At 47.9% G+C, this 13,327-nt stretch overlaps 1 long non-coding RNA gene across 2 annotated transcripts in view; it reads right to left on the bottom strand.

Annotated features, from left to right (window-relative positions):
• The window catches only part of LOC307179934, a 117,535-nt gene that overhangs the window by 38,604 nt on the left and 65,604 nt on the right, over window positions 1-13,327 (bottom strand). The window lies entirely within an intron of this gene.

Here is a 13,327-nt window from a genome sequence, read left to right as displayed (position 1 = left end):
AGCTGATCTCCCTGTGCTATCCGGCTGCTTCCCACTAGCTATCGGTTTTACGTTTGGTAGTGTATATATGTCCATGCCACTCTCTCACTTCGTCCCAGCTTACCCTTCCCCCTCCCCGTGTCCTCAAGTCCATTTTCTAGTAGGTCTGCATCTTTATTCCCATCCTGCCCCTAGGTTCTTCATGACCGTTTTTTTCTTTAGATTCCATATATATGTGTTAGCATACGGTATTTGTCTTTCTCTTTCTGACTTACTTCACTCTGTATGACAGACTCTAGGTCCATCCACCTCACTACAAATAACTCAATTGCATTTCTTTTTATGGCTGAGCAATATTCCAGTGTATGTATGTGCCACATCTTCTTATCCATTCATCTTAGGTTGCTTCCATGTCCTAACTATTGTAAATAGAGCTGCTATGAACATTTTGGTACATGACTTTTTGAATTATGGTTTTCTCAGGGTATATGCCCAGTAGTGGGATTGCTGGGTCATATGGTAGTTCTATTTTTAGTTTTTTAAGGAACCTCCATACTGTTCTCCATAGTGGTTTTATCAATTTACATTCCTACCAACAGTGCAGGAGGGTTCCCTTCTCTCCACACCCTCTCCAGTATTTATTGTTTGTAGATTTTTTGATGATGGCCATCCTGACTGGTGTGAGGTGATACCTCATTGTAGTTTTTTTTTTTTTTTAAGAAGATGTTGGGGGTAGGAGGTTTTTTTAAAAATTAATTATTTATTTTTGCTGTGGTGGGTCTTTGTTTCTGTGCGAGGGCTTTCTCTAGTTGTGGCGAGCAGGGGCCACTCTTCATCGCGGTGCGCGGGCCTCTCACTATCGTGGCCTCTCCTGTTGCAGAGCACAGGCTCCAGACGCACAAGCTCAGTAGTTGTGGCTCACGGGCCCAGTTGCTCCGTGGCATGTGGGATCCTCCCAGACCAGGGCTCAAACCCGTGTCTCCTGCATGGGCAGGCAGACTCTCAACCACTGCACCACTAGGAAAGCCCCCTCATTGTAGTTTTGATTTGCATTTCTCTAATGATTAGTGATGTTGAGCATTCTTTCATGTGTTTGTTGGCAGTCTGTATGTCTTCTTTGGAGAAATGTCTATTTAGGTCTTCTGCCCATTTTTGGATTGGGCTGTTTGTTTTTTTGTTATTGAGCTGCATGAGCTGCTTGTGAATTTTGGAGATTAATCCTTTGTCAGTTACTTCATTTGCAAAGGTTTTCTCCCATTCTGAGGGTTGTCTTTTCATCTTGTTTATGGTTTCCTTTGCTGTGCAAAAGCTTTGACGTTTCATTAGGTCCCATTTGTTTATTTTTGTTTTTATTTCCATTTCTCTACGAGGTGGGTCAAAAAGGATCTTGCTGTGATTTATGTCATAGAGTGTCCTGCCTATGTTTTCCTCTAAGAGTTTGATAGTGTCTGGCCTTACATTTAAGTCTCTAATCCATTTCGAGTTTATTTTTGTGTATGGTGTTAGGGAGTGTTCTAATTTCATTCTTTTACATGTAGCTGTCCAGTTTTCCCAGAACCACTTATTGAAGAGGCTGTCTTTTCTCCATTGTATGCTCTTGCCTCCTTTATCAAAGATAAGGTGACCATATGTGTGTGGGTTTATCTCTGGGCTTTCTATCCTGTTTCATTCATCTATATAAGAACCAGCTTTTAAATGGTGCGGGAGGAGTGGTGGTTTTCCTTAAACCCTTTGTGAAATAAGATGGGGAGTCAGGAAAGAGAGAGAGAGAGAGAGAGAGAGAGAGAGAGAGAGAGAGAGAGAGGAGAGAGAGAGAGAGGGAGGGAGGGAGGGAGGGAGCGAGAGACCCCACGTCAGAAGGTCAGACCCAGAAATTTAAATAATTCATCCCTGCACATTGCTGCTAACAAGAGAAAGGACCCAATCAGGCAGAGCTACAAACACTGGAGAGCCTGTGACCAGGACAGCGAATGACATGGGTGCCAGAACCCGGCTGGGTTCACATCACCCGAAGTTTAACATCCTTGGAACAAACCCACGGGCTCAGACCTGAGTGAATACTTCTTTCTCATCTCCCCAAAACTCTTGGGGTTTTCCTTCCACACCCGCTCAGTTTCTCCTCCATTAACCCTGCCCTTAAACCACCCCAGCTTTTAGGGGTCCTCCTCCCTGAATACCGGGCAGGCATCTGCGCTTGTGTCAGGGGACCATTATCTCCTGGATCGTGTCAGCCTGGGGGCTCCTCCCCGGGATGTTCTCAAGGTCTCCCTATTTGGGAGCATCACACTCCTTTGCAGACGTGGAGAACCTGCAAGGACGCTGGCACCAGGTCTGCAGCCCCGGACACCACCTGGGAGTCAGTCTCCCATGTATCCTGCATGCGCTCTTGCGGCTCCTGTCCGCGCGTGGAAGCCGTGACGGACGCTGTAGGCATGTACAGCGACAGGAGGCGCATCACCCGTGCACGAGGGTGGGCAAGGGGCGTCCCCTGCCACCCATGCAGACAAGATGCCCGGGATGCAGAATTTCACTCAGCTTGGGCTCTGATCGCAGGCTGGTGTGAAAAGGCTAATAAAATCAGCTCGGCTCTGGTGGCCTGAAGCCAGGGGACCCTCGCCGGGGGCATTTGTTTTGCACAGAAAAGTAGGAACTTAACCTGTGGGCTGCTGAACGCATCTGGGGGTGAAGCCTCTGCCCACTTCTTTGTTTCTCAATGTGTGTAATTAAGACAAAGAAAAGCAGTAAGTTTAGCAGAGGTGATGCTCAAAGGGAATCTTGACAACGACCAGGTGTGCCGAGTGACTTGACAACGACCAGGTGCGCTGATGATGTGACAAATCCTCCAGTCTCCTGGCTCCCAGGCTTCCGTCTTTCATCAATAGCATATTGTTGACTGGGGAGAGGCAGTAATTAAGAAAACAGTGGGGGACCCTTCAGCAAGCCCGAGGCCACTGCCCGCTTCTCAATCAGCTGTTGTTTCTTGGGGCTGTCAGATTCTTCCTTGTAACTTATACTAATAAGTGAATCTTTGTCTCTGTTTCCTTTCTTTCTTCCTCTCTCTTCTCTCACTGACACACCCCCACAGACAGACAGACAGACACACACGCAGTGATGCACACGTATGTCAGAATCTGGGTTCTGTCAGTGGCCCCAAAATTCTGCACCGAGGAGGACCCAGAGGTGGAGAACTCAGGGCAATCACTGTCATCGACGGCATCCACCCTCCCCTCCAGGGCTCTGGCGATCCTTGTTTCTAACGTCTGCGACCCTGAGGTGAGGAAGAAATGAATTCTGTCCACCCGCCAAGACTGTGGAAGCCAGCTCCCACCGCTGGGTTCCTTTGTCCACGCCGTGGTGACTTTTTGGACGTGCCCAGCTACGTGGGCATTGGGGACCGGACAGGAGGGCTGAGAAGAGGACGTAGAGGCAGACGCTGACCTGCTGGTACCCGGGGCCATATGCACAGCTCCACAGGGGGCACCGCCTACGTGGGAAGATGTACACGGACAGCGGATGCATGTGGGGATGGGAAGCACGGCTCCAAGGAACGTGGGGCAGAGATTCAGGTGGAGAAGCTGGCGGCCACCCCCAAGAGCACGTGGCCAGTGAGTGCCCCAAGGTTGCCGAGGGGGCACTCTGTCCCCTCGGAGAATGGGGGACGTTGATGGTTCCGGGAAGGCGGGGCCGTGGACACCAGAATGAGCTCGGAGAGCTGGGCGTGGCAATCACAGCAAGGGCTTGGGTGGCCGCAGGGGCTCAGCCCCGCTAACGTGACCTCGGGACCGCGGCTCACCGGGGCTGAATCACCTCCACGTACGGAGCGGGGGGAGGGGCGCTGTGTGTTTTTTGGGTTCTTGGCTTCTTCTCTGTTCCTTTTGACTTGTTATCCGTATGGTTCTTTCTTTGCCAAATGAGCCTCTTGTTCTCTTTCTCGACGCCACTGTGGGATTCTTCCCAGTGGAATAAACCAGGCTTCTTAGGCGTGAGTGGAGGCGTGTTGTTCACGGCTGCTTGGCCATTTAAGGACCACCCATCACGTCAGGCGTGGCTTTCTTTGGTGGCCGGCGTGGTGGCGGAAGTGGTGACATTTCTCGTTCACTTTAAAAAATGTTTTTACTGAAATATAGTTGATTTACAATACGGTGCTAGTTTCAGGTGTACAGCCAAGTGATTCGGTTATACGTATACATGTATATATTCGCTTTTAGATTCTTTTCCATTAAAGGTTATGACAAGCTTCTCCTTTACTTTTAAACTTGGTCCTTGGGGGTTGTAGTCCTATTTGGGGAGGGTCTCCTGTGAGCTCCCCAATCAAGCCTTGGGACTGGGGGTAATGGATGCCCACCGTGGTTTTCCAACACCCTCAGAGCAAAATGCAGAGACCACTGTCTCATGACCGTGCTGGGCTCTGCCTTTAGAATCCTCCCTGATTTCCTGCTAGCTCAGTGCTTTAAGAAGACGTCTTGACATAGCAAGACCCGGCCAAGGGTAGCCACGAGTAAGGGACCGTGCCCTCAGGACCGGAACGTTTCCGCACCAACATGACACACTTAAGTTAGCTGGTGAAGGATCCCACTTTTGCAGTGTGGCAGATGGACCCCACTCCTAGGATTTATCCCAAAGAGCCGGAAATGTGCATCCACAGATGTTTACAGCCACCTTATTCACTGCGTCCAAACCCCCGTGCGCACAAAGCCCACCCACCCGTGGCTGGCTCCAGGTGCCAGGCTGGAATCAGACCCCCAGAAGTTACTCATCTTATAACCAAAGGTTTGTACCTTTTGACCATCGTCTCCCCACTTGTCCACCCCCAGCCCCTGGCAACCCCCGTTCTACTCTCTGTTCTGCAAATTGGAGAATTTTCAGTCCCTCACATAAACGGTATCCTGCAGTATTTGTCTTTCCGTGTCTGGCTTATTTCACTACGCAGAATGCCTTCCAGATCTATCCATGTTGTTGCAAACGGCAGGATTTCCTTCTTCTTTTCTTAAAGGTTGAATGATAGTCCATTATATGTACCTACAGATCGGGGCGTTTTAATGCACGCTCCAGAGCTGGGAAGCCCTCACAAGCCCAGTGGACGTCTGAGCTATGATCAAATGAGTATAAATCCTGTTTCTCCAGCACATTCTTTCTGCAAGTGTGTCTCATCCTCCACTTTATTTCAATTGTCTGCTCTCACCTGCCTCTTGCTTCCTGTTCAGAATTCAAACTACATCCTTAATATGAGCGAAAGAAGGCACAGATTTCTAGTCAGGACATAATGAAAAAAAAAAAACCTGTTGAAACTCTTGCTCTGGACAAAGCTGCCACTTTCCCTGTCCTCCCGGGTGAAGAGAAAACAGCGGCATAAAATACAGCTGATTCGAATCCCACACAAAGCCAGGTGGCGGCCACTTCCACACCACGGCCTCAGCGTGGGATTCTGCATCCGAGGACCTGGAGAGACCTGGATGTGGCACTGGGTACACTGGCACTTGTGTCTGTCGGCAAATGACAGTGACATCTGGGTGAGATGGGGCGGGGCAGGAGAGGGAAGTGTTTAAACGTCAGTGGGTGTTTAAAAGGACATGTGGGGCTTCCCTGGTGGCGCAGTGGTTGAGAGTCTGATTGCCGATGCAGGAGACACGGGTTTGAGCCCTGGTCTGGGAAGATCCCACATGCCATGGAGCAACTGGGCCCGTGAGCCACAATTACTGAGCCTGTGTGTCTGGAGCCTGTGCTCCTCAACAAGAGAGGCTGCGATAGTGAGAGGCCCGCGCACCGCGATGAAGAGTGGCCCCCACTTGCCACAACTAGAGAAAGCCCTCGCACAGAAACGAAGACCCAACGCAGCCATAAATAAATAAATAAATAAAATTAAAAAAAAAAAAAGGACATGTGTGTGCCAGGAGTGACAGTGGCATCTCTTCCTGCGGGCCAGCAAATGCAGACGTGGATTGACTCAGTTATTATCGCAGGGGGAGGTGAGATCTGCTGGCGGCGTAGGAAAGGCCGGGGCGGGGCACAGCGGGGGCAGCAACCATCACCACGAGAGCCCCTGACGTTACGATGACAGGCTTGCCGTGCCAGCCAGGTCCTATTCCTGAAGTCGGCTGTCATTTCTCTAATAGCGATCATTTCCGCTAAGCTGTGTATATTGTGTGGCTGTTAGGAGGAGTCATTAAAAACAAGCAGCAGCTTCTGCCCCTGACGAGTTGAAGGTTTTGGAAGATGTCAAAAGGAAGGGGAGATCGTGGAAATGTGTATTTTACTCCAAGTAATACAAAATTAAAAATTCAGAGCAAAGAGAACTACAAAGAGAGAGCTTTTGTCCGTATCCCAGAGCCCTTTATAAAATTGAACTTTGCTGAATGAATGAATGAATGAATCTGGCTAGATAAAGCATACGTTTAAATTAAAAAATGGTTTGCTAACGTCTGGGAAGAAAATAATAGAAGAGATCTGCCATTGCCAAAACAGGATAAAATTTAGCCACGGTGCCTGTGAGAAGTCAAAATGGAAACCCAGATCAGACATCTGTGTTCTAACTGTGGAAAAGAGAAAACATGTAGAGAGTATTTTGAATGTTCACGTCAAAGTCGGGAGTAAAGCAGGGAGCGGACTGGGTCCTGATGCCTGAAGATAAATTTTGTGTTGCTGTTTAAACTTCAACCAGCACCAGTGCATCCATCCACAATGCTCTCTGTGCACTGCTTTGATATTCGGTGTCCCTTGGATCTATATAAACAGAAGGCTGGCCCCCGCTTGTAAACACTTACTGAATGCCCGTCACATACTAGGTGCCATTCTAGGGTCTAGAGGCAGAAATATGATCCCAGGAGTCATCTCGCTGGGCAGGCCAAGGTGTAAACAGAGAATCAGAGTGCAGCTCAGACACAACCACACAAAATCTATGGGATGCAGCAAAAGCAGTTCTTAGAGGGATGTTCATAGCAATACAGGCCTTCCTCAAGAAACAAGAGAAATCTCAAATCAACAGCTTAACTTACCACCTAAAAGAATTAGAAAAAGACAGAATGCAGCTCAGTGTATAAAGTGATGGATGGAAGCATAGCCCACAGAAGTAATTAATGAATCTGATCTGGGGGTTCAGGGAAGACTTTGGGCAGGAGGTGACACCTCGGGCAGGTTTTAAAACATGAGGAGGAATTCTCCAGAAAGACACCTAGGAGGAGGCTCCTTGGGGTCCTTGCAAGTTTTGGGGTGTAGATTATATGATAGGGGGGTAGGTTAGGAATGAGTGTGGAGGTGTCGGGGAGGAACTGAATTCTGGAATGCCTCTCTTATCAGCATGGTGGTTTTCCATGCCTTCAAACTGTGTTTTTAGAAAGATACTGTTGAGTGGGTTCTACATTGGAGGCTTGGAGGAGATGGGAAGCCATTTAGGGAGGTACTGGAATGGTCCAAGACATAAGTGGTGTAGACAGCAAATGCAGACACGAACGTAGCCAGCCTGAGAGACTGGGATAAAAGTACATGGGATGCAGAATCAATCATTCTTGGAGGATGACTGGTTATGCAGATCAAGGAGACTTCCGAATCACTAAATGAGGTATTTAAGGGACAGAGAAAGAGGAATACTGGATGATATCACGTATGTGTGGTATCTAAAAAATGCCACAAACTAGTGAATATAAGAAAAAGAAGCAGACTCCCAGATACAGAGAACAAACTAGTGGTGACCAGTGGGGGGAGGGAAGGAGGGTGGAGCAAGATAGGGGGAGGGGAGTAAGGGGGGCAAACTATTACATATAAAATAAGCTACAAGGATATACTGCACAACATGGGGAATACAGCCAATATTTTATAATAACTATAACTGGAGTATAACCTTTAAAAATTGTGAATCACTATATTGTACCCCTAAAATTTATATAATATTGTACAGCAACTCTACCTCAAAAAATTTAAAGAAGAAAATCTGGACAGTTGACAACAGGAGGAAAGACGGTTCTGGGCCAGGGAACAGCAGGGAGCAAAGTCTGTGCCTTGTGCCGGGGAAGAGGCTCAGAAAAGGAGGTAAACGGAATGACACCAGCACCGGATGGTAGAGGCAGTGGGGTAGGAGGACGAAGCTTGTGCAGGACAGACAACACTGGGCCAGTGAGATGCAGACCCTGGGCTGCCTTCCTGTTTCCTGGTGCATGAAGAGTCCCTCCCATGGGGTAGAAGCACAGTGTCCTCAGGACTCCGTGGCTCACGTGGCTCTATTGTGGTTTTTAGCTGGCTTGCTTCACTGTCTCTAACCATCTGGTAGTAATCAAAACACAGGAATGGAGTCATTATTAAAACTGTCGAGACCATTAACTGTGGCGTCATCTCTCAAGGTCTGAATGGGTTATGGGTACTGGGCTCGGAAACGTTCTAGCCAGCACTCCAGAAGCCTGGGGAATTGTGAAGTCATGCAGAGGGGGCAGGAAGCAAACAAAGGGAGAATAACGGACCAGGTAGCAAAGTGGAAGAGGCAAAGCTCACTTCTGTTTCTCCAAACCCTCCCCAAGGATGCGCGTGGTCTTCCTTCTTTCCCTTCCAGGTCCCCTAGATCTACGTCATAGGGAGAAGATCAAAACCCAATGGATAGGGACTTCCCTGGTGGCGCAGTGGTTAAGAATCCACCTGCCAATGCAGGGAACACGGGTTCAATTCCTGGTCCGGGAAGATCCCACATGCCACAGAGCAACTAAGCCCATGCGCCACAACTACTGAGCCTGTGCTGTAGAGCCCGTGAGCCACAACTACTGAAGCCCACCTGCCACAACTACCGAGCCTGCATTCTAGAGCCCGCAAGACACAACTACTGAGCTCACACACTACAATTACTGAGCCTGTGCTGTAGAGCCCGTGAGCCACAACTACTGAGCCAGCGAGCCACATCTACTGAGCCTGCGTGCCACAACTGCTAAAGCCGGCAAGCCTAGAGCCCGTGCTTCGCAACAAGAGAAGCCACCGCAGTGAGAAGCCCGGGCACTGCAACGAAGAGTAGCCCCCACTTGCTGCAACTAGAGAAAGCCCGCGTGCAGCAACAAAGACACAACACAGCCAAAATAAATAAATAAATAACAACCCAATGGATGGAATCTGGGGCAAATACCAACCTCTGTACTCTTTATAGGTTATTCATCTGGAGATTCTCATTTGCTGAATTACACTGTAGCAGTTATCACCGAATGGAAATACACATACGTACGCACATCCACACACCCACACACACGCACATACGCACATATGCACACGTACATACGCACACGAGTCTTTGTATTTTTGCAGGATGCTTCTGTTACATTCGTTCCTTTGTTAAATGCACTCCTAAGTTGTAGCCAGTTCGGAATGTCTACGGAAAGTCAGTGGTGTGGCGAGCTGATGGCGTGCAACAACCGTGCCCCATGGGGCAAGACTCAAAGGCCGACCTCTTTTCCTTCTTCATTTTCTTGTTTTCGTCTTCTTATTTTTTCAAACAAATAGTGGGAGTTACCCAAAACGTGCCCTCTGGCCACAGAACCTGTAGATTTATTTTAATATCATAACAGATCTGGGGAAAAAATGGTTAAGTTTCAGTAACAGTTCTGAATACACTGAAAATGTTGGATCATGGGCGATATTTACAGCGGGTTTCTAATCAAATCCATAAAAGGTGTTTTGGCCATCGATCAGCAAAGTACATGTGATGTTTCTTCAGCATGGGGTGGTATTTTGAGGCTGTACCTGGGGATCTGTGCATTCCTCAAGGACGTGTGAATTTTACTTGATCCCATGTCACACTCACCCCAGCTTAAAGGCAGCACTAGACCAGAATCCACACACCGATCTCTGCTTGCCCAGCCAGGTAAACTGATAATCGATTTCCACGCTTTCATCTACCATTCTGTTTTCCACAAAATGCAGAGACTGGGCACACCCATGCGTCTCGCTCTTCTCGGGTCTAACATTCTATTCTTCTTCCCTTCCTCCTCTTACATTCCTCCTTTTTGCTCCTTTATTCCTGATAAACAACATTGCATTCCTACTAAGTAGATGCTGTTTATCAGGACAGCTCAACCATAACTATGCACATGCATGTCCTGGAGATATTGCAAAAAGGCGGATTCTGACTGAGTAATTCGGGGTGGGTGGGTCCTCTGTTCTGCGGGAATGCTGTTAACCTGGGCTTCGTGCTTCCAGTAGCAAGGTGACGGATGACATGATGCTAGATTAACTTTTTCTTTGTGAATAAATATAACACGTAAAAATGAAAACACATCAGGTGATTGGCAACTCTGAGTAGGGTTAACGATGCAAGGCTATTGCAATTGTGTAAGAGGAAATGCTGCTAACGTTACAGATTTTTTCATTTAAAAAAATCCTAGGTAGTACAAATATTCTAGAAGATGAATAAAAGATGAATGGTGTCTCACCTCAACAAACTCCAAGCATGAGTCAGATTCTCTTTGTTATTATGAAATAGTCCAAAGTGGTTAAGACTCAGAATTCTTTGTGATAAATATTTTGTAGGGATGGCACGTGGTCTCCGCTAGAAATACCTGCCTTTTTACATCGGACTTTTACACAGAGATTAAAATTTGCCTATTCATTGGAATCCCCTGGGGAACCGAAAACTCTACTCTGCCGGATTTCACCTCAAGAGACTTTTATTTAATGGCCAGGGAAGCAGATCTGGGCATCGGGATTTTTGCAAGTTCTCTCAGTGATTCTAAAGTGTACAGCCGGGACTTTCCTGGTGGTGCAGTGCTTAAGAATCCGCCTGCCAATGCAGGGAACATGGGTTCTATCCCTGGTCCGGGAAGATCCCACATGCCGCGGAGCAACTAATCCCGTGTGCCGCAACTACTGAGCCTGCGCTCTAGAGCCGCGAGCCACAACTACTGAAGCCCTCGGGCCACAACTACTGACCCGTCTGCCACAACTACTGAAGCCTGCATGCTCTAAGGCCCACATGCCGTCACTACTGAGCCCGGGAGCCACAACTACCGAAGCCCGCACACCTAGAGCCCGTGCTCTGCAACAAGTGAAGCCATTGCAATGAGAAGCCCATGCGCCGCAACAAAGAGTAGCCCCCGCTCGCCGCAACTAGAGAAAGCCTGTGTGCAGCAACAAAGACCCAACAGAGCCATAAACAAACAAACAAACAAACAAATAAAGTGTACAGGCAAGTTTCAGAACGACTGCTCCATGGGGTCAAGTGAAATCATGAAATTCTCCCTGGGGTCATCCCATAAAAACCAGAGCCCAGGGCTTCCCTGGTGGCGCGGTGGTTGAGAGTCCGCCTGCCGATGCAGGGGACGCGGGTTCGTGCCCCGGTCCGGGAAGATCCCACATGCCGCGCAGCGGCTGGGCCCGTGAGCCATGGCCGCTGAGCCTGCGCGTCCGGAGCCTGCGCTCCGCAACGGGAGAGGCCACAGCAGTGAGAGGCCCACGTACCACAAACAAAACAAAACAAAACAAAACAAAACAAAAAAACCAGAGCCCAGACCTTTTCCTCTCCAGAAGCAAGAATGAACATATTCAAACGGCTCTGTCCACAGTGAATGGCTACATGGAAGGAAGTGCATTCATTCAGCTGAGTTTCTTTTTTTTTTTTTTTTTTTTTTTTTGCGGTACACGGGCCTCTCACCGCTGTGGCTCTCCTGTTGCGGAGCACAGGCTCCGGACGCGCAGGCTCAGCGGCCATGGCTCACGGGCCCAGCCGCTCCGCGGCATGTGGGATCTTCCCGGGCCGGGGCACGAACCCGCGTCCCCTGCATCGGCAGGCGGACTCTCAACCACTGCGCCACCAGGGAAGCCCTATGTACAAGTTTTGAGAGTGCAGTGTTGAAAGTCACAGAGCTTGCTCTCAAGAAACTCACCTCTCAGGGAGGGATGGGGGATGATAAGAAGACAGTCAACAAAGCCCACCCCTATGACCAAGTGCCAGGAGCAAGGGATTCAGAGCCATCGAGAGGAAAATTTATCAGAGTTGCATCAGGGTGTCCGGGCCTGGGAGTGGGCGGTGGGAAGGTGTTTCCCATGGGGAAGCAAAGAGTCTGCAAAGGGGCTACTTCTTAAAGGATGTTGAGCCGGTCCAGGCAGATGGAGTGAGGCTCAGAGGGGAGGGAAAGAAGACAGAAACCAGCCCACCGTGTTTGGCAGTGGTCCAAATGCACACAGCATGGGAGCATGCAGGACATCTCAACTATTTTATTTTGTTTTGGAAAAAGGGATGAGGATGGAGGAAACATGAGGCTAACAGAAGACTTCAACTCCTGGGGAGTCACAGGGAAACACAAGTATATGTTTAGGGACAGCAAACGTTCCAGTTCTGTTTGAGTTCTCATAAATAGGACGTGCACTGCTACCAACATGACCTACCATTGATGAGGACCTTGATCACCTGGCTGAGGTCGCATGGGTCGGGTGTCTCTACTGTCAAGTGACTCTTCCCCCACTGCCCCTTCTAGTCTGTCCTCTTTGGAATGAAGTTCACTATGGACAGCCCATGCTTAGGGCATGGGAATTTATGCTTCATATCCTTGAGGGCCAACGGTCTACATAAATCATCTACCTGTTCTTCTCCTGTAAGGGAGATTTATTTATTCTCCCCATTATATCCTTATTCAATATTTATTTATGTCTGTAGAGATTAATGGATATTTATTTTATACTTTGGGTTATAATCCAACCCTACTTTATTTATTTTGCTACTCAAAAAGTACACTATCAATTATATCTTGCAAAACCCGTTAAGACCGTCTATATTTTTACAGGGCAGGAGTGTGATGGGAAAAAAAAAAAAAAGCCCACAGTTTGGCCTCTATTCAGTGCTCAGTATTTAAAATATGATGTGACATGTTCAGTCAATTATACCACATTCAATAGAAGGAAAAAATAAAACATGATGTGACAAACTCAGTAGCTGGGAGCCCATCTGATAAAAATTATTACCATGGAAGGCTTCCAAGGCTCAAGGTTAAGATCAGACTCTGAGAATGTTGGTCATAAAACACAAAACTATAATCGAAACGTCTCCAAGACATTTAAAACATAGCTATTGACATATCAGCCAACCAAGAGGGAAAATAAATGATTTTTTTTTTTAAATAAAAGGTTTTCTAAGCCTTCTGGGTAGCCCACAAGTCACTGCCCTGACCTTTCTCTGAGGACTGAATTTCCATTACTGTGGAAGGAGATGGTGGCCTCAGGAGGCCACCCAGCTGCAAATTTACCTCCTAGTGAGTTATTTTCTAAGTAATCTTTCAGCCAGCTGGGGAAAAAAAATCAGTCTCAGAATAAGATAGGAATTTATCATTTATGCAAATAGGCATGTATGGGTTTAATGTTTAGGAGAACTTTTAAATATTTATTTTAATTGATG

Source organism: Stenella coeruleoalba (genome assembly GCF_951394435.1).
Source record: "Stenella coeruleoalba genome assembly, chromosome: X".
Taxonomy (NCBI): domain Eukaryota; kingdom Metazoa; phylum Chordata; class Mammalia; order Artiodactyla; family Delphinidae; genus Stenella; species Stenella coeruleoalba.
This window is presented reverse-complemented; position numbering and strand designations above follow the sequence as displayed.